This window comes from Elaeis guineensis, chromosome 2, assembly GCF_000442705.2.
Source record: "Elaeis guineensis isolate ETL-2024a chromosome 2, EG11, whole genome shotgun sequence".
NCBI classification, from domain to species: domain Eukaryota; kingdom Viridiplantae; phylum Streptophyta; class Magnoliopsida; order Arecales; family Arecaceae; genus Elaeis; species Elaeis guineensis.
Window position 1 is genome coordinate 75,752,011 of NC_025994.2, and position 21,012 is coordinate 75,773,022.

Consider the following 21,012-nt stretch of genomic DNA (forward strand, 5'->3'; position numbering starts at 1 on the left):
CATGCATATATGTTGATGCGTAGTCGTTGATAGCACCAAAAATAACTCTACTCACTACGTAGGTAGGATGAGTCGAGATCGTATCCTCAGGGACCTTGGGCTAAGTTGAGATTGCAAAATAAAAGAAAGAAGTATTGTTTTTTTTATTTAGAAAATAAATTATCTTAAAATTGATGTAATAAGAAAATAAAGAGCTCGAGAGTTTTGAATTAATTTTATACTAGCAGAGTTGTATCTCTTTTTTTTAATTAAATTGATGTGATTAATCTTAGAAAAAAACCTATCTTCCTTCGGCACGCCCCGTACCCGTAGATCACGATGCGTCTCTAGAAAATACTAGGTAAACAACTCTTCTTTCCTCGGCACACCCCGTATCCGTAGATCACAGCGCGTCTCCGAAAAGTAAAAATTATTCCTAATATTAATCTAACAGGAAAGCATAAATAAAAGCATATGAAAGAGAGCAAATAAAGAACTCATGACAATTTAAATAAAAAGCATAATCTTTATTGCATATAAAGAAATATAAGAAAGTTTAGAACAATAAACCCGCTCTGTATCGTTACAAAGTTTCTTCTCCACTCCCGAGACTGCTAGCCTAGCTGCTCATGAAGTAGTCCCTTTTTTTCCTCTATGCAAGGCTCTAGAAGAATTTTTGGGATGCTCCTCAAATAGGAGTACAAGAGCCTTTTTATAGGTGTTAGGAGGGAGGAGTTTTACATGATTTTCCGATATGGGACTAAAGAAAAAAATACTAAAGACCGTGCGTCCGAATGTCACACCCGCGTCTGCGCCCGCCTGCATGTCATCCGCGTTCCGCCCGTGCTGCGCGTCGCCTACGCATCGCCTGTGCGTCTGCTGTCGCGATCCGTGCGCCGCTGTGCCGCTCGCACCCGTGCTTGCCTGCGCTATGCCGCTCTATGCCGCTCGCACCCGCATTCACGAGGAAAGCACCCGTGAAACAAGAAACAAAAGTTTTCCAATTACAAAAAGAAATTTTTGTTTCTTTAAAATGACGTCTATATCCTTTTGGATTCCTTGCATAGTATCTTCATTTTCTATAATACCGTATGCATCCTTCTTTTATTTTAATTTTGTTTTAAGTCTAATTTTCTTCAAACTTGAGTCTTTTTGATCTGCGAATCGGACTCTTTGTATCGGCGATCACCTTTTCTGTAAAACATAAAAAGAAACATCAAATTCTTAATAAATAAGATAAATTAAATATAATTTTTTGCTTTAAAATACTTAAATTAAGTGTTTATCACACTCCCTAACTTGAATTTTGCTCGTTCTCAAGTAAAATAGATATATCAGCATTGTGTACCGATTTAATTTTGAATAAAAAGTTAGATTAGGCATCCCAAAAGGTAGGTGATACTTGGTCAGACCATTAAAGAGATACTTCATTGGATTATCAATTTGACCCAATTAGTGGCTGAGTATTAACTAAAGAAATTTCAAGAGCTTTTCTTTCACCAACTCCCCACTTTACTCTTTAAATCCTCTAACTTAATGAGAAAAAGGTTTATTATCTTCATGCAATTTAGTCCCCTTAATATATATATATATATTATATATATATTTAACATTGCCTACCTTTTTACGCGAACCACAATGCTTACTTAGGCGAAAGGGCCCGATTACTCAGTAGGAAACCAATGTTGTTTTTTTTTTTTTTGGATTTTTTTTAAGTAAATTTTAAGGAGAATTTTTGCATACCTCGACCTTTCTACCCAATTTCTTATGAAGCAGATTCTTTATTGAGATCAGTAAGAAGAGGGTTGTAGAATCACTCCTAAAATTTGGTCTAGTCTAAACCCTACCATTCATTGGATTTTCTTAATAATTTATTCCTCAGTATCTCTAAAATTATCTTGACCATTAATCATTCATTGTTTAGGATGCCTAATTGACTCTTAATCAAAATAAAATTTGGATACACAAAACTAATTATTTCTGACCATACTCGAGGATTTATTACTTTCCTCTCCCCCAACTTAATCTACATTATCCTCAATGGAGTAGGAAAGCAAAGAAAATAAAAGGAGAGAGTACACCTGGGATAATTTTGCTTCGAAAGTTGAAGATAGCTTCATTGATTAATAAGCTCTTGTTCTAAATTTCTGCAGCTGCGGTAAAGTAAAAAAATATGAAATCGTTGGGTTACCTCCCAACAAGCGCTAAGTTTTACGTCTTCAGCCAGACTGAATTAAGTATTATGATGGTTTTGGATCCACTAAATCAATAGATTCAATTAATTCTCCATCACTAATTCCATCTATGTAAGGTTTCAATCGCTGACCGTTCACTTTAAAAGTGTTCTCCTGTTTAAGATTTTTGAGTTCTATAGCTCCATGAGGAAATACCTGAGTTACAATGAAAGGTCCATCCCAACGTGAGCGAAGTTTTTCAGAAACAGACGCAACCTAGAATTGAAGAGCCAAACTTTTTGATTGGGCTCGAATATTTTTCGTGCAATGAATTTATCGTGGTATGCTTTAGTTCGAGCCTTATAAATTCTGGCACTCTCATACGCTTCATTGCGTAGCTATTCAAGTTCATTTAGTTGAAGTCTCCTATTGGAACCTGCATTTTTCATATCAAAGTTAAATTGCCGTATGGCCCAAAATGCATGATGTTCCAATTCCACCGACAGATGACAAGTTTTTTCGAATACAAGTCGATAAGGAGACATTCCTATGGGTTTTTAAAAGCAGTACGGTAAGCCCATAATGCATCATCAAAGCGTGCTGACCAGTCTTTTCTATCGGGTCTTACCGTTTTTTCAAGAATATGCTTGATCTCTCTATTGGAGACCTCAACTTGACCACTTGTCTGGGGGTGATAAGGTGTGGCAACTTTATGAGTTATTCTATATTTTTTCATTAGCATGTCGAAGTGCTTATTCGTGAAGTGTGTACCCCCATCACTAATTATGGCTCTTGGGTATCCAAATCGACTAAAGATGTTATGCTGAATGAACTTGATCACGACTTTGTGATCATTGGTTCGGGTTGCCATAGCCTCTACCTATTTTGATACGTAGTCCACTGCTACCAAAATATACTCGAATCCAAATGAGGAGGGAAAGGGTCCCATGAAATCAATTCCCCAAACATCAAAAATTTCTACAACAAGAATAGGGGACAGGGGCATCATATCTTTTCTCGAAATATTTCCTGTTTGCTGGCATCGCAAGCAATTACGGCTAAATTCATGTGCATCTTTGAATAGTGTCAGCCAATAAAATCCACTCTGCAACACCTTTGCTGCAGTTTTTCTTCCATTAAAATGTCCCCCACATGCTAACGAGTGGCAGAAAGTAAGAATACCTTGGACTTCACACTCGTGGACACAACGTCGGATTACTTGATCTGGGCAATATTTGAACAATTCTGGTTCTTCCCAGAAATAGTACTTTACTTGGGAGAAAAATCTATTTTTCTCTTGTTGGGTCCAGTGAGATGGGATTTGTCCCACTGCCAAGTAATTGACTATATGAGCGAACCAGGGAAGATTAGTGGAAGAGATTGAAAAGAGTTGTTCATCCGAAAATCTATCTTTAATCCTTTCTTTATTGTGTTCTACCAGGATCCTAGAAATATGATCTGCTACCAAGTTTTCGGAGCCCTTTTTGTCTAAAATTTCTAAATCAAATTCTTGTAATAGAAGGATCCATCTAATCAGCCTAGGTTTTGTATCTTTTTTGGATAGCAGATGTTTCAGTGCTGCATGATCAAGTATACTAGGACCTTGGAGCCCAAAAGGTATGATCTAAATTTATCTAGGGCAAACACAACAGCGAGTAACTCCTTTTCAGTCGTGGTGTAATTCAATTGAGCATCTGAAAGAGTTTTACTTGCATAATAAATTACATACGGTTCTCGATTAAATCTTTGCCTAAGGACTGCCCCTATAGCATAATCAGAAGCATCGCACATGATTTCAAATGGTAGGGTCCAATCCGGAGATTTTATGATTGGTACAGTGGTTAAGACAGTTTTGAGTTTATTATAAGCAGTTAGGCACTCTTCATTAAAATCAAAAGAATTTTTCTTGGCAAGCAAGTTGCACAAGGGTCGTGATATCTTGCTGAAATCCTTAATGAAGCGCCTATAGAAACCTGCATGGCCTAGAAAGGATCGCACCTGTTTAACCGAGGTTGGGGGAGGCAATTTCAAGATTACTTCAACCTTTGCTTTATCTACTTCAATCCCCCGCTTGGATACAATATGTCCAAGCACGATTCCTTCACGAACCATAAAATGGCTCTTCTCCCAACTTAAAATCAAATTTGTCTCTATACATCGTTGAAGAACCTTGGCTAGGTTCTAAAGACAATCATCAAAGGTAGAGCCAAATACTGAAAAATCATCCATGAAGACTTCTAAAAATTTATCTACCATATCAGAAAAGATGGCCAAAATGCACCGTTGAAAAGTGGCTGGTGCATTGCAGAGACCGAATGGCATACGTCTAAATGCAAATGTTCCATAAGGGCATGTGAAGGTAGTCTTTTCTTGATCAGCAAGAAATACCGAGATCTGATTATATCCTGAATATCCATCTAGAAAATAGAAGAAACTTTGTCCTGCTAGCCGTTCTAAAATTTGATCAATAAAAGGCAAAGAAAAATGATCTTTCCTAGTAACGGCATTCAGCTTTCGGTAGTCCACACATACTCGCCAACCAGTTGTTGCACGAGTAGGAATTAACTCACCCTCATCATTCTCTACTACGGTAATACCTGACTTCTTAGGTACTATCTGGGTTGGACTAACCCATTGGCTATCCAAAATTGGGTAGATAATTTTAGCATCTAGCCATTTCACTACTTCTTTTTTCACGACTTCCCACATATTCGGATTCAATCTTCGTTGCATGTCCCTATGTGGTTTTGCCTCAACCTCGCAGTGAATATGATGCATGCAAACAGAAGGATCTATACCCTTCAAATCGGCAATTGACCACCCTATAGCCTCTTTATGCTTTTTGAGTACCCCGACAAGTTTGTCTTCCTGGTCGTTGGTTAGGTCAGATGCAATGATCACTGGAAGGGTGTCATTGGATCCAAGAAATGAATATTTCAGCATGGCAGGAAGAGGCTTTAGCTCTAGAGTAGGTGGTGCTTCTAAGGATGGTACCTGAGGGCTTGATTGAATTGGTAATTGCTCATACTTTACAGTCCAAAGGGGATTGGTGCTAAAATTGGGAGGTTCTAGCAAAGCATGTATTTCTTCAGTGTATCCATCAATATCAAAATTATCCATTCCAAAATGTGTTAGACATGCCTGTAAAGGATCTGAGTTGAGCAAGGCAGGAGCTTTATCTTCTATAACTTCTTCTAACAAGTTGATCTCATTATGGTCGTACACAGGTGGTCCCAAAGATGCATTGAAAATATTCAACCTTAGCTTCGTATTTTCGAAAGATACATCCATAACTCCGGTCCTACAATTTATACAAGTATTAGCGGTTGCTAAGAAGGGTCTACCTAGGATGATTGGTATTTGGTTGGGGTTGCTGCCAGATTCCATATCCAGTACAAGAAAGTCAACAGGAAAGTAAAATTCATCTATTTTCACCAATACATCTTCCAGCATTCCACGGGGTACCTTAATGGATCGGTCTGCTAGTTGTAAGGTTACTGTCGTGGGTTTTAACTTTCCAAATCCAAATAGGTCATATACAGAGCTCGGGAGAAGGTTGACACTTGCACCCAAGTCTAATAATGCCTTCTTAATCGTGAGGTCCCCTATGACACAAGAAATAATTGGGGTACCTGGATCTTTCAGTTTGGGTGGGGCAATTTGCTGGAAAACTGAGCTAGCCTGCTCAGTTAGGTGGACTTTTTTTGGTATTTGTACCTTTGATTTTCGTTTCTGTGTACACAGGTCCTTTAGAAATTTAGCATAGGTTGGAGCTTGCTTAATGGCATCGAGAAGAGGTAAGTTTATCTGAACCTGTTTAAACAGTTCCAACATTTCATTCATTTTTATACCCTTCTTATCAACAGGCAGAGAGGATTCTAAAGCACTGGGAAATGGAGCTTTAGGTGCAGGTGCTGGGTTAATAGGTTCTTTCTTCTCTTCAAGTTTCTTCTTTTCTGTTGTAGCTGAAATTGGTTGCTCTTGTTGTTGGATTACTTTAGGTTGATTTAAGATTTTTTTGCTTCTAAAGGTCATAATCGATTTGGCATGTTCGAAAAAAGTTTTAAGACCAAAGGAGCTTTCAGCCATGTACTATCTTTTTGGGTTATTAATAGGCTGACTGGGTAATTTGCCTTCTTCCCTCCTACTGAAAGCTGTTGCTAGCTGACCTATCTGGGTCTCTAGCTTTGCTATTGATTGCGTATGGGAGTGAAGGAGTTGGGTATTCATTTCTAATCCTTTAAGTGCTTGCAGTACCTTTTCTTTGAAAGTCGAGCTATAAGTACTCGGAGTGGGTTGAGGAGGGTTCTGGTATTGAAGCTGGGATGGATGCCTATAAGTCGCATCCGGATAACCTGATCTTTGTTGCACTGGAGGAACCAATGATTGTGATTTCCATGAGAAATTCGGATGGTTTCTCCATCCCAGATTGTACGTACTAGAATAGGGGTTGTTCTCTGATCTATGAGTAGTTTGGGCTTGATGGACTTGTTCTTGTACATATTCAAAAAACTGTGGTGCAACCGGACAATCATTCACACAATGAGTGGGGCTCGAACACAATGCACATATATCTTGTATCTGACGGGATGGAGAAGGTGACTGTCCTATACTTAATAATCGATCTAACTTTTGGGATAATTCATCTACCTTATGATGGATATCTATGGCATTTCTACTTCATATATTCCACCTCTCTTTGGGTTTAACATGGGTTTATCTCTAATAGAGGCAGACATATGATGTAATAAATTTTCACTTAAAATTTCAAACAGTTGCCATGCCTCATTCTCATTTTTCAGCATGAATGTCCCACCGCATGATGCATCGACCATTTGTCGATGTCTTTCAGATAGCCCATCATAAAAATATTGGATTAATTACCACTTGGGTACAGCATGGTGGGATATTTTCTAATAAGGTCCTTTAATCTCTCCCATGTTTCATGAAATATTTCTCCATCTAATTGAGAAAAACTAGTTATGGCTTTCCTTATTTGATTAGTTTTTCCTATGAAAAATATTTCTTGAGAAACTCTCCTTGCAGCTGGTCCCAGGTTGATATAGTCATGGAATCCAAAGTATGTAGCCAGTATTTGGCTTTGTCCTTAAGTGAGAAAGAAAATAATTTTAACCTAAGAGCATCATCGGAGAAGTTGTGAATTTTGACAGTTGAGCATATCTCAAGAAATTCTTCAAGATATTTATAAGGGTTCTCATTACTAAGTCCATAAAATGAAGGTAACATTTAGATTATACTAGACTTAATTTCATATTGGATGGCCTCCACAGGGGGCACTTGAATACAAGGAGAGTAGGTATATGTGGAAGGAGTAAAGTACTCTTTCAATTGCCTGGGTGGATCATTCTCCTGATTTCGGTCCATATTTTTACGTCTGTTGGCTCTAAAGGTTCTTTCTATTTCTGGATCAAAAGGTTGGATTTCTAGTCGTAACGATCTACGGCCAAGCATACACCTTACAATTATACTTTAGAGCAAACACAAAAAATTTTAGTTTTTATAATATATATATATATTTATAATAAAGTAAGAAAAGAGTGAAGAAAATCTAAAGAGAAGAACCTAAGAATCTTAAATCTATGAAAAGGGAGAAATTAGTTAATGTTTAGATATTAATTGCAATCAACTTAAACAAGCATAGACTCTCTATCCTAGGGTTAACCTAGATCTAGACAGCTCCTAACTTCCAAGACCGCCTTTGAGTACTCCAAGCTCAAGACTGACTAACTGACTCGGCCAGGTAAGTGTAAGATGTGGGAGGTTCCCTGTTCGTTGCTTTTCTTAGACACCAACTGAGTTGGCCAGGTCAGTCAACGGAACCAATTAAAAACCACTTTCTTTAACCACTTGCCTTAGACACCAAGCAATTAACCAATCCACACTTGGTTCAACTCTAGAGCTTTCTTGTCCTATTGAGCTCGAAATTTCTAGGGCTGACGTCTAGTTGATTTTAAAATTAAGGCTTGATTTAATGCAAAATGAAGGATATAATTTTTGGACCAAGGAAGGGTGATCAAATCCCCACCTTATCTGGTTAATGGGTTATTGCCCTTAAGATTAATTATGGAGATGCAATGCAAAGAAACAAGGTGTCCAATCAAGTTAGAAATTTTTATATTTGAGGTTACACTATTTTAGTTAAGTGTTATGAAATGTCAGTAGCTTCTCTTTTTTTTAAAAAAAAAAAGTTTATAGTTTTATCTTTTTATATATATTTTTTTATTTTTTTATTTTTTTATAGTTTTGCAAGAAAATAAGTTTAAGTGATTAAGTCTAAAAAGCAATAAATTACTAGGCTATAAAAAGTAGCAAATTATTCTAAGCAGAAAAATTCCTAAGATTAAAAAGTAGTAAATTAGTTATGCAAGGTAATTATGTAATTATGCAAATAAGATTATCTAGCTAGAAAGCACTGAAAAAAAAAATTTAAAGCGAGAAATAAAAATTGAAAAGCATTTTTTTTTTAAAAAAAAATTTTTTTCAATTTTTTAATTCAACCGTGCCAAGATCCCCGGTAACGGTGCCAAAATTTGATGTAGTCGTTGATAGCACCAAAAATAACTCTACTCACTACATAGGTAAGATGAGTCGAGATCGCATCCTCAGGGACCTTGGGCTAAGTTGAGATTGCAAAATAAAAGAAAGAAGCGTTATTTTTTTTATTTAAAAAATAAATTATCTTAAAATTGATGTAATAAGAAAATAAAGAGCTCGGGAGTTTTGAATTAATTTTATACTAGCAGAGTTGTATCTCTTTTTTTTAATTAAATTGATGTGATTAATCTTAAAAAAAATACCTATCTTTCCTCAGCACGCCCCGTACCCATAGATCACGATGCGTCTTCGGAAAGTACTAGGTAAACAACTCTTCTTTCCTCGGCATGCCCTGTATCTGTAGATCACGGTGCATCTCCGGAAAGTAAAAATTATTCCTAATATTAATCTAATAGGAAAGCATAAATAAAAGCATATGAAAGAGAGCAAATAAAGAACTCATGATAATTTAAATAAAAAGCATAATCTTTATTGTATATAAAGAAATACAAGAAAGTTTAGAACAATAAACCCGCTCTGTGTCATTACAAAGTTTCTTCTCCACTCCCAAGACTGCTAGCCTAACTGCTCATGAAGTAGTCCCTTTTTTTTTCTCTATGCAAGGCTCTAGAAGAATTTCTGGGATGCTCCTCAAATAGGAGTACAAGAGCCTTTTTATAGGTGTTAGGAGGGAAGAGTTTTACATGATTTTTCGATATGGGACTAAAGAAAAAAATACTAAAGACCGCGCATCCGAATGTCACACCCGCGTCCGTGCCCGCCTGCATGTCGTCCGCGTTCCACCCGCGCTGCGCATCGCCTACGCGTCGCCTGCGCGTCTGCTGCCGCGATCTTTGCGCCGCTGTGCCGTTCGCGCCCGCGCCCGCACTTGCCCGCGCTGTGCCGCTCGCGCCCGCGTTCACGAGGAAAGCACCCATGAAACAAGAAACAAAAGTTTCCCAATTACAAAAAGAAACTTTTGTTTCTTTAAAATGATGCCTATATCCTTTTGGATTCCTTGCATAGTATCTTCATTTTCTATAATACCGTATGCATCCTTCTTTTATTTTAATTTCATTTTAAATCCAATTTTCTTCAAACGAGTCTTTTTGATCTGCGAATCGGACTCTTTGTATCGGCGATCACCTTTCCTGTAAAACATAAAAAGAAACATCAAATTCTTAATAAATAAGATAAATTAAATATAATTTTCTGCTTTAAAACACTTAAATTAAGTGTTTATCACATGTTCATGTCATAACAAACCTTCACTCTGATACCAACGGAAGGGAAGCATGGTGGTTTTGTACGTGCATTTTTAAAATTTTACAGCGAAACATACATAGATTAAATAATTTAATCTACAATGCATGCATAGATCTAATCTAAAACTATCGTATAGAATCTATAACATAAATTAATATGCATGTATGTAAATCTGAAATCTAAAATTCAACGAGTATAGATTATATCAATATATAATTAGACATATCTAAATTATATTTAAGTCATATCTAAACATGAATTGAGTTCAAAATTTCATACTTGAGTATGGATAGCAGATCACCATATCTAAAATTTATAATGTTGATTCTTCATGATGCTCGATAGCTGCACACATGTCCTACCTCTATAGGTATCCAAACGAAGCCCATATGCTGATCGATCTCTCCAGGAGTGCTAACTTGTGAAGACACTATGCATTAACTGATCTAAGAGAAATATAAAGAAGATGAAGAATAAAGCGACCCTCTTCTTTTCTTTCTGGATCCACGTATCAGATCTCTATGATATAGATCAAGAGAAGAATTCTTTCTTCTCAATCTCTCACGCATAAGAGAGAACCTTTCTCTTCCTTTCACACTTTTAAAAATTTTTCTTCTCTAATTTTCTATGATAAAAATTAAATCTAAACTAATTTTTCATGCTAAAAATTACATAAAATTCTAAGCTTTGGAAGAGCCCAAAAGAGAGATCCAAGAGAAGAACCATTCTTCTCTCTTCTTCTTCCTTTTTCTCCTTGATCTAGAACTCTAAGAAGCCCCAAACATCCAACCAAATTTTTTTGATATTTTATCTTTAAATATTTATATTAAAAATCAGATTTAATCTAATTTTTATCCTAAAAAAATAAAAAAAAAATAAAAGAAGAACTTCTTCTTCTCCAAGGCTACGCATAAGAAAGAAGACCCTTCTTCTTCCTTCTCTTTCTTTCATTGGAAAGAATTCTTTTTCTTCAATTTTCTACTTAGAACCAGCAAGAGAAGTCCTCTTTGACATCTAAGAATCAGAAGCAAAAGCCTCATAAAATCTCTTCAAAAGGGGTTGGGAAGGAAGTCTAGATGCATGGGATATGGGGCATCCAACTCTTGGACTCCCCTCTTTTCTTTTTGGTGACCAAAAGAGGGAGGGACCACCTTATTTTCTCATGGAAGAGAGGGAGAATGTGGCTCCTTTGGTGGGGCATGAGATATTCCATGGTAAAGTGGAGATGTGGCATGGAGACTTAAATAGATGGGTGGAGGAAATTGGTTCAACCCTATTCTAAATAGGACTCATGAATCTTGATCAAACTCTAACTAAATCTTGGACCTAATCCTAAATAACTTAGGAATTAGTTATAACAAACTAACTAATTAGGTCGTAACCTAATTATGAAACCAATTAGATCCCAATCCAATTAGAGAATTAGTCAGATTAAAACCTCATTGTTCCAGAGATTGATTCTTCTCATCTTAATGGATATTAGAGAAGCTTTTGATAATAGAATTTGATCCAATCAAGCCTATTATCCAATAGGATTTGATCCAATCAAAGTCTATATAAAACTAATTGAATCCTATTCAACTCAGAATTTGATTTACATCTCTGCGATCTATTGGAATAAGTCCTGTTATCCAATAGGGCTGCATCCAATCAATCCAAAGTAAACCTAATTGAATTCAATTCAATTAGATTTGATCCAATCTTCATTGCTTAACCAAATTGAGCCAATTAACAATCAAATTATTAATTAATTATTCTTCTAATTTATCAACCATTAATAAATAATTTATTGCAATCTTTGCATAGGATTAATTATCAATCATGTTGATAATTAAATCCTTCGATGATTCATAATCGTTGATCAGCCATTTGATTAGACAGTACTTCTATGTGTGTGACCCTATAGATTCGAATCTAAGTCGATAGCATATGAATAATTCATATATTAATCGATGTTACCATCTAGCAATGATTTCTGACGTTCGGATAGATCGAATGTATGCTCAGTAACACTCTAGAACTCATGTGGATATAGTTATCATATAATTTATCTCTTTGACACTTGATGCTCAAGGATGACTTTGGGTTAAACTGTTAATCCTGGATGAGTGATCCACATTGTGTTTTAACCTCAAAAATTTTGTGACTCTTCACTAGGACTACTCTGGTCAGAGTTTTACTAAATTGAAACACAGTGATGCATTATCTTCAATTTTATTTGAAGCAGTCAATCCCATCTTGACTCGTACTCAGACTTCACAAGTACTTGACTGTATCCAAAAATCTTCCATCACTGAATTAAAAATTTGGATAGTCTGACATCAAAGCACAGTAAGTTGCTTGCAAGTCACTGAGGCAATCTCAAGTCAGAGGGACACTTATACCCATATCCCATCAGAGCAATCCTTGATAGCAGAGTGCTCTGAAAGTAGTCACACTCAGTAAAATATACTCCTACATATCACCCATATGCTATATCCTTATCACCACAAGTCTTGGTTAAGAGGACAACCAACTAATATGGTACACAATGACCTACACTCGATATAATTATCATCCTTGTAATAATTGCATCATTTGATTGCAAGCAGAATTCAAGAACTACATGATAAATCTTCTTTTATCATTTTGAAAGTAGCTCTAAGGACTTCATCATAACAAATGAGTTCTGTTTAGGAAGATGTATTCTTTATGATAAATCTGCTAGATAATATTTATCAATTTATAATTCATATACATATATGGAGCACCAATCATCTACAACCTAGATGATTGGCTTTAGGACATATTTTCCAACATGACCTTATTTAGATAAGTTCCAAAAGTAAATTTACTCTAATACTTCTTATAATGCCTGGCCTTCTAGCCTAGTCCTAAAGCTAAGTGAGGCCCCAAGGCCTGCTTACCCATCCAAATAGGCTGCAAAGCGTTACTCAAACATTGCAAAAGAAGGAAGACTCCTCCTCCTCGGACTCTATTGAAGGCAAGGATATCCTAGCCTCCATTCTATTTAAGAGACCTCAATCCTAGTTCCTCCTCATAATCGAGTCACCGCCAACAACCCTCTTCTTCTCTTGAAGTCTGCCATCTAGGTTTATTGTGCTTGCTAGAAGCCCTCATAAAACATAAGGTAAGTCACCTCAACCTCTTTCCTATTTCTATTCTTATATCAAGCCTTCATTGCCGATCGAGATTTTAATGGAATAATCCAATGGAAAAATTTTCCATTTTAACCACTATTTTTAGATTTGATTACCGGTATACTGGAAGGATCTCTAGACTTGATGTAGACCACTATGACTTTTAGAAGTAAGATCCACTATATCGCGAAACGAAATCGATTGCAAGCTAAACTTTCAAAAGCTATAGCAAGGTCATACAGTGTATGGTTGAGAAGATCTTTTTTTTTAAATCTGGTATCTTTTTAAGATCTGTAACTTTAGTTTAACCTCTAAAGGGTTTAATCAAACTAAAATTTTATTATTTGGATCTCGAAATAAGCTAGGATCGAATTGAAACTTTTCTTTTTGAAAAAGATCTTAATCAAGGTTTAATTATCTTCCAGTATGTCAAGAATTAGATGGAGTGATAGAAGACAAAATTAATCTAAAAGTTGATTTCGGGATCCAATATTACTCAAATTATGAGAAGGATCTAATTCAAATTATATAAGGGAGGACCTTAGCACTATTATAAATAAGGACCTTACTTTCCTAATTCTCAAACTTCTAGTAATTTTTTGTGAGATTTGAGTTGGACGAATTGAGGAAAATCTTCCTTCTTTTTATTACATCAATCAACCTATTCTTTTCTTTTTTGGCCATCCCTATCACAAGTGCTCGTTCATAGAATTCTTAGTCAGTCTCCCTCATCAATTTGGGGTCACTACTAAAGCCCTAGACTTTGGCGAGTGGGTTGGAGCTTGGAATCAATCTCTCCTATATATTTTACCAAATGCTTTTGTGCTTTCTTCATTGCCAAACATTTGGCTACCAACTACCATCATGGTGGCTTTCTATCATCGGTCATCCAACTATTGATCACCATCCCAGCTACCATGTTGCGGTTCTTCTTCTTCTTCCTTTTTTCCTTTATTTCTCTTTTGTTCCATCTTTCTTTCTTTCTCCTGTCTCTTCCATTCTCCTTCTTCTCAAACTTCTTTCTCTCTCTAGATGGTGGGTGACCCTAGAAGGTCCCTCTCTTGCAACACATGTTGTCCTTGGTAATGGGGTCCTAACCTTTGGCCAATAGGCAACGTCCATCCTAGTTCTTAATAGACACCACTAGATTTGATTATCCTTAATCTCTATTAAGCCATATATACCCCAATTTAACCTTTGATCAAATAAAATTATCCTGATCGACTGACTTGGACTGTTAGGGACCACCTCTAGCTTGCTTATCCTTGATCTACCCATATTTGATCTTGAAGCCATTAGCCTATCATACCCCAAGTTGGGTTATTTCACCCAATCTTAACATGTTTGGACTTTCTAGGATTTTCTATTTTATTGGGCTTTTAAGATGTTGACAATAAAATTAATTTAATTTTAATAACTTTGCATAGATGAAGTTGAGCTGTCTAACTGAAGTAGAATTTTGAAGTGAAAAGAGCTAAGTGACCTAACGCTTCACAGTGTATTTTTAAGTACTTTTGAAAAATTATATAGTTCATATTATTTGATGAAATAGTTTTTATGATTTCTGCTTTTGCTGTTTGACATTGAATGGTCAAGTATATTTTATTTTATCTTTAAAAATAATTCAAGAATATATATTTATTTTTATGTTCCTAAAACTGAAATATTTTGGAGGTATGGCATATTTTGAAAATTTAGTTGAATAACTTATGAAAATATTTTTGTGTTTATATTTTCATCATAGCTATGATTTGGCCCCATCAATAGGGATTATATATTGGCCCTATCGACTTGTAATCATAAAACAAATTTCAATGCCACACTAGTAGTGATTAGATTAGTGGTTTGGGTTATCCATACTCCGAGCAATGCTACTGGGTTGTGTGCTTATAGCCAAATAGTGGATTTAGTTAGTTTTTGCAAAGTATACTTTGAAAAGAAAAAAAATATTATTCCTAAAATTTGAAAAAATAAAATTTCTCCTAGTTAATGATATGTTATAACATGTATTTTATTTATTATTTGTTGACATGCTCTAGCCCACTGAAGTATTTTATTGCTCACTGGGCTAGTTTAGCTCAGTATTCTTTATTTTTCTATTTTTATGTTTTGATCTATGATTGGCTGTAGGAATTGAGGGATATCGTTAGGTTGCTTAGAGCATTTAGTAGATCTTAATAGTCCTGGTTATCTATGTTATTTGGTTTTCTTATTAGTTTAGCATAGATTGGAGTTTTTCATCTGGAACAAATATCAATAATATTTCAGAACTCTGTGACTCATATTTTCTTGGGTTAGTTGTTGATGATGATTGACTTAGGATACTTTCATGATGTTAATCTTTGAGGAATGAGGTTATCTTGTTATTAACTTAAAATTTATTTTAAAATGTTTAGATTTATTATTCATGTAGTCATACATGTCTGTGTTGTTTGTCTTGCAGTCATAAGACCTCTACTATATTCTTGATTTGAGGCGTCACACTTTTGTTGTGCCAATAAATTGATACAATAGAATTATCCCACCAAAGGAAAAATTTATTCACTCCAAACCATGATTTGGCCTCTTCCACTCTTTAGGCACATCAAAAGCTAGTAAGGCAATTTTATTCTTCTCATAAGATCCGAATCATCTCAAAAACTGATGCACTCGTACGTATTTCCTCCACTTATCTCTCCAACACCATATCAAAAGGGACTTATGCTATAGTATTGATCCCATTATTGATTTTGATGATTATCAAATTTTGAGTAATTATAAATCTAATCATATATTTCAAAAATGAATATAGGTCTTTCCGGATGAAGAAAAAGTATCCGATTTGATCGGATCGCCAGAATGTGTTTTAAAAAAATTTTTATTCAAAAACATACATAACAATTATGGATTATCTTGATTACAGCAGAATAGAGATCAAATCTCCAGAGGCTGCTTGAAGCTGATGCCTTGCGAGGCCTGAAAGTACAGACCCTCTACTTCGCACGCACACCAGACTCTGTAGAGAAGAGGGATGATTCCTTTTGCACCAATCCTTCAAAAAGGCAACAAGAGAGGGAAGAAATCTTGATCTTGGATGTGACTCTTCATGCCAAGATCTTGGATAACTAGAGGAAGAAGGATGCCAAAAAAATTTGCACACCTTGAGAGAAAGGGATGCCTCCCTTTCTTTCTTACGCACCACCTTTTTCTTCTCACCGTATAACTAATTTTTGTCGCACAACCAAAGGAATATTACACAGTGAATTGTGGTCCCTCTCTTTTATAGTTGAAGCATCTAAATTTGATCCAAAGACCTAACTAATTAGGTGTCCAAATCTTATCCAAAGTGGAGTCCTAAATGAGAAAGGAGAGTGCCCAACAACCTTCACGCAAACCAGCTTTCACGTTCACGCATATGGGCAGAAAAAAATCACCACTCCATCTTTCTTTTGGTCAGCTCCCATGAGAGAGAATCTCAAGTTCCAAGAACTCTTTGATTTCTAACCAAATGGACTCAGATTTTACTAATTTTGGATCCGATTCGAATGCGATTCGAACCAGATTTGAACCAGATTCGAAGAACCTATCAATCCTAATCTAGTTAGGATTCTGATCCAAGTCTAACTTAGATTTTTTAACCCAATTAATCTTCAATTAAATTATATCTAATCTGAAATTAATTAGGACATAAATTAACTCTCATAAATTTTTTGGATTATTGATCAGATCATTATCATATCCAGAATTAAATCTGAACCTCAAGTCTAGTACTAGCTAGATATAGTCAACTTGTTTAAATCTGCATGACCCTTAACTTAATTTTTAATTAAGCTAATCTATTCATTCAATCAAGTCATGTACTTTCAAATTAAACTCATAGACTTAGGTCAATTTTTTCCTATGTTGTCTGACTTTGTGCATGATTTCATAGATTCGAACACTAAGTTGGTAGCACAAAAATTATTTTCTGTACTAATCGAAGTTACTATCTAGCAATTATTCTTGACATCCGGATAGGTTGAATATATGCAAGACAATATTCAAGAACCAATGCATATGATTATCGTATAATTCATCCTTTTGATCCTGAATGCTCATAGACGATCTAAGATTTAACTGTCAACCCTGAAAGAGTCATCCACATTGTATTTCAATCTTTTACATCCATCATATGAATTATCCAAATTCAGAGTTTACTAAATTGAAATACAGTGATGCAATATCTTCTATATTATGGAGGGGTCAATTCCATCTTGATCCACACATAGACTTCGCAAGTACTTAATTATATCTAGTAGCTTTCTATCACTGCATTAGAAATGCAGGTAGTCTGACACCAAAGCACAATGAGTTGCTTGCAAATCACTATGGTGATCTCAAGTCTGAGGGATACTTATGCCCATACGCTTCGTGAGCTGCTCTTAATAGCAGAGCGCTCTGCAGATGAGTCACTTGTTCAGTGATGATGTACTCCTATATCTCATCTGTATGCCATATCAGTGTCTTCACACTCTTTGGTTACGAGAATAATTAATCTATATGGCACACAATGACCTACACTCGATAAACATCATCATCCCTAAATGACGTATCATTTGGTCATAAACATATTTAAGAACTATTTGATAATTTTTTCTTTATCGAATGTCATATAGTTTTAAGGACTTTATCACAACACATGAGTTCATATAAGGAAAATATACATCTTATGATGAAAAATATAAATAATTTTTATTAATTCATAATTCATATATAATTTATATAAAGAGCACAATCATCCAAATAATTGACTTTAGGATATATTTTTTAACAACTCTCATTTGAACTAAAGTCAATCGGTACAGTATCTAATGCCCATCTTTTATTTGTATTCGTCGAACTCTTTGATTTCGAGAGATTTAGTAAATGGATCGGCTAAGTTCTCCTTTCTGTTGATCTTTTGAAGTTCAATGTCATCTCGATCCATGATTTTTCAGACCAGGTGGTAGCGATGCAGAATATGCTTGGTGCGCTGATGGAACTTTAATTTTTTTGCTTGAGCTATAACTCCAGTACTATTGTAGTACAATAGAATAGAACCATCAAGGGAGGGTGCCACTCTAAGCTTACTGATGAACTTCCGCAACTAGACAGCTTCTTTCGCAGCATCGGATGCTGCGATATATTCCACCTCATAAGTTGAGTTAGCTATGGTGTGCTGCTTGAAATTTTTTAGCAGATCGCTCCTCCATTTAGGATAAATACATAATCTGATACGCTCTTGCTATCATCATGATCTGACTGAAAGCTAGAATCAGTATATTCCATAAGTTTCAAATCAGTGTCTTCATAGATAAGCCATTGGTCCTTAGTATTTTTTAAATACTTAAGGATTATCTTTACAACCTTCCAATAATTCTCTCTCAGATCAGACTGGTACCTACTCACTACCTCTAGTAAGTATGCCACATCCGACTTTGTACATGTCATAGTGTACATGATAGATCTCACTATCAAAGTATATAGGATTCTACTCATATGCTCTATCTCTTATGGAGTTGTCATATAATCCTTCTTAGAGAGAGTAATTTCATAGCCTATCGGAAGATAGTCTTTCTTAAATTTTTCTATATTGAATCATTTCAATACAGTGTTAATGTATATCGATTGGGACAATCCAAGCAGTTTATTAGATCTATCTCTATAGATCTTTATCACTAAGATGAAGGATGCTTCTACCAAATCCTTCATGGAGAACTATAAAGATAGTCAAAGCTTTATACTTTGTAAAGCAAGAACATCATTTCCTATTAATAGTATGTCATCCATAAATAGTACAAAGAAGATGACTATAGAACCATTAGCCCATTTATAAATGCATGACTCTTCTCTGTTCCTAATGAAGCCATACGTTTGGATTACTTTATCAAAATACATGTTCCAACTTTGAGATGCCTATTTTAATTCATAAATAGATTCTGAAGTTTGCACACCTTTGATTCATCTGTGGATGTGAATCCTTCAGATTGTATCATATATGCCTCTTCTTCTAGCTCTCTATTAAGAAAAATAGTTTTGATATCTATTTGTCAGATTTCATAATCAAAGTGTGCCACTATCACAAGCATAATTTGGATGGACATAAGCATTGCTACAGAAAAAAATATCTCATCATAGTCAATACCATAATATTGACGATATCCCTTGACAATCAAACAGGCTTTATAGGTTTTCACCTTTCCATTTGCATCCCTTTTCCTTTTGAATATCCATTTACACTCTATGGGTTTAATCCCTTTGGATGGATCAACAAGTATTCATACACTATTGATCTCGATGGACTCCATCTTGGATTTTATGACCTCAAGCTATTTCTCTAAATTAGATCTTTGTATGGCATCCATGTAGGTGATTGGATCCTCGTCATTCTCATCAAGTTCAACAGGATCACCATTCTGAACCAAGAAACTATAGTATCTATCCGACTGACGTGATATTTTATCGAATCTCCTTAAAAGTGCCTCAACAATGGGCTCTAGATTTGATCTTATCATATTCGGTTCTATATTTTTACTTATTTGTGTCAATTTTTCTATCTATGGAACTTCATCAAGTTCAACTTTAAAAATATCAGTTCTTTCACTGGAACTCTAATTCTAAAAAGACTGCCTTATTGCTGACGAATAATTTTTGTTCTTCAGCAAGATAGAAATAATATCCTTTAATTTTTTTTAGATATCTCACAAAATAATACTTATTGGATCGTGATCCAAGCTTGTCAGTCTGTAAATATTTGACATAAATTGAATAGCCCCAAACCCTAAGGGAAGAGAGTATCGGCCTACGCCTGTCCATATCTCATATGGTGTTTTCATGACTAATTTATTTAGAATTCTGTTCAAAATATGATAAGCAGTCTCAAGAGCATAACCCCAAAAAGAGATCGACAAATTTATAAAATTCATTATGGACCGAATCATGTCTAACAGAGTTCGATTCCTCTTTTTTGACACTCTATTATGCTGTGGTGTTCTCAAAGGGGTCCATTATGAGAGAATTCTATTCTCTCTTAGATATGTCAAAAATTCATTGAAAAGGTATTCACCTCCTTGATCAGATTGAAGAATTTTAATACTCTTTTCAATTTATTTTTCTACCTCATTATGAAATTATTTGAACATGTCAAATGATTCAGACTTGTGCTTCATAAGGTAGACGTACCTATACCTCAAAAGATCGTCAGTAAATATAATGAAGTAGTAATACTCTCCTTTGGTAGCTATGTTTATAGGTCGACATACATTACTATATACTAGACCTAGAATATCACTGGCTCATTTATCTTTTTTAGTAAATGATGACTTGGTCACTTTTCAAGAAGACAGGACTCACAGATCGATAATGATTCATAATCATTGATATCGAGGATTTCATCTTTAGTTAACTTGTTTATCCTATTCTTATTTATATGACCAAGCTTACAATACCAAAGGTAGGCATCTGTGACATTATCTATTCTAGGATGTTTGTTCGATATGTACATTACACTAACAGATTGTGATAATATGTAAATACATGTTTCAATTATCCACGTATAATTATAATACCATTTATAATGGTATCACAATAATTTTTCTTTATAGAAAAATTATAACCATCCTTGGCCAAAAGATCTATGGAAATAACATTCATAAGAAAAGATGGACAATAATGATAGTCATCTAAAACAATGATATTTGAATTAAGAGCAAGCTGAACTTTTTCTATAGCTAGAACTGGAACAGCTCTTCCATCTCCAACATTCAGAAATCGTTTGCTCTTCTCAAATTCTCTACTAACCTAAAGTTTCTGCAACGGATTGTATATATGAATTGGACTTTCGATATCCAATATCTAGATAGTAGCATCACAGATAGAAAAATTACAAGATGTTATTATAT

At 35.2% G+C, this 21,012-nt stretch overlaps 1 non-coding gene across 1 annotated transcript; it reads left to right on the plus strand.

Moving 5' to 3' along the window:
• Nucleotides 1–7,047: 7,047 nt before the first annotated feature.
• On the plus strand, nt 7,048–7,152 carry LOC140855946 (small nucleolar RNA R71). The gene has a single exon (XR_012139388.1). It is a non-coding gene; the product is annotated as a small nucleolar RNA R71 (small nucleolar RNA).
• Nucleotides 7,153–21,012: the final 13,860 nt, after the last annotated feature.